We start from the raw sequence: 1,653 nt of genomic DNA, 5'->3' as shown, positions 1-1,653 counted from the left end.
CATATAAAAGTGTGTGTGTGTGTGTGTGTGTGTGTGTGTGTGTGTGTGTGTGTGTGTGTGTGTGTGTGTGTGTGTGTGAGTGAGAGAGAGAGAGAGAGAGAGAGAGAGAGAGAGAGAGAGAGAGAGAGAGAGAGAGAGAGAGAGAGAGAGAGAGAGGAGAGAGAGAGAGAGAGAGAGAGAAGAAAAGAAAAGCTGTAGGACAGGTGCATTGACAAATTAATTCATTAATTCATTTTCTATACACACTCCAATTAAGAGTCCGGAGGGGCTGGAGCGTATTCCAGCAGTCATAGGGTGTGAGGTGGGGTACACCCTGGACAGGAAGCCAGTCTGTCGCAGGGCCACATACAGACAAACAAGCACATTCACACCCGCACACACACTTATGGGCAACTTTAAAGTTCCCAATTCACCTAACCTGCATGTCTATTGAGGTGGGAGGAAGCTGGGTTAGGGTTAGGGTTCAAATCCCGGAGGTGAACATGGGGAGAATATGCAAAGTCCATACAGAAAGGCCCAGATGGGAAGCAATCCCACAACCTTCTTGCGGTCCACTAACCACCTTGACAAATACATGGTAGAACATATTTTCCTGGTTAAGATTATCATATTGGCATATAACCATTTGAATGGGGTCATAAATGAAGATTAAATGAAAAGCATTATGTAGAACTAACTATAAAACATACACTCAGCTTCAACCGCTTATCCAAGATCGGGTCACAGAGGGTTCTAGCCTAACCCAGCAGTCTTAGGGCGTGAGACGGGTTACAACCGGGACAGGACACCAGTCTATCGCAGGGCCACAAATAGACAACGCACACCTATGGACAATTAACAGTTTACAATCCAGCTGCGTGTCCACCCGGAGGGAACCCACACAAATGGGGAGAACATGCAAACTCTACGCAGAAAGGCCACAGGTGAGAATCTAACCCATGACCTTCTCACTGTGAGGTAACAGTGCTAACCACTAACCCACTGTGCTGCCCTAACTATAACAGTTTGTTACAATTTGCTTTTCCCATTTGAACAACCAAGCTGGAACCATTTGATATAACTACAGTAAGTAAATAGAACATTTAACAAAGTGTTCTTGTTACAAATAATGAATAAATACAGTTGATAAAACATCCATGAACAAATTAAGAGTACAACAAACACTTCAAAATGCACCGGTTAAAATGCGCCCCCCACCCCCACCCCCCCAGTTACCTCATACTAGCAAAGCTCAATCACTTTGTTTGTTTGTTTGTTTGTTTGTTTGTTTTTCTGATGGTATCACGAAATGCATCACATTTTCATGATGTGGTTAGTTTAACCCTACCGCATCCATAACCAGAATCTTAACCATAAACCCCATGCTCCCCACCCCATGTCACCACAAATTTCATGATATCGTCACGAAAATGTGACACGTTTTGTCATAGTATCACAAACTAATAGATTAAATAACTTTTCGCAGTTCCATCACAAAGTGGTGTGAGATCGGGTTGACTAGCAACAATGCATCAGAACTCTAGGAAGTAACCCCCCAGGTAACATTTCCAACTACGTCCATGTTAATCTACAATGGAATTTGTGAAGCCCTTTGTCTCTCATAGTTAAGTGAACATTTCTGACATCTCCTCTAAAAACATGGCATTAATAAAG

The 1,653-nt window shown here is 43.0% G+C and overlaps 1 long non-coding RNA gene across 1 annotated transcript; it reads left to right on the top strand.

Moving 5' to 3' along the window:
* Window positions 1-244: 244 nt before the first annotated feature.
* On the top strand, window positions 245-816 carry LOC117511668. The gene is made up of 2 exons (XR_004561030.1): window positions 245-275; window positions 737-816. It is a non-coding gene; the product is annotated as an uncharacterized LOC117511668 (long non-coding RNA).
* The last annotated feature ends 837 nt before the right edge of the window (window positions 817-1,653 follow it).

The sequence above is a fragment of the Thalassophryne amazonica genome, chromosome 6 (genome assembly GCF_902500255.1).
Source record: "Thalassophryne amazonica chromosome 6, fThaAma1.1, whole genome shotgun sequence".
NCBI lineage: Eukaryota > Metazoa > Chordata > Actinopteri > Batrachoidiformes > Batrachoididae > Thalassophryne > Thalassophryne amazonica.
Note: the sequence above shows the minus strand (reverse complement) of the source record. Positions and strands in the feature narration are given on the sequence as shown.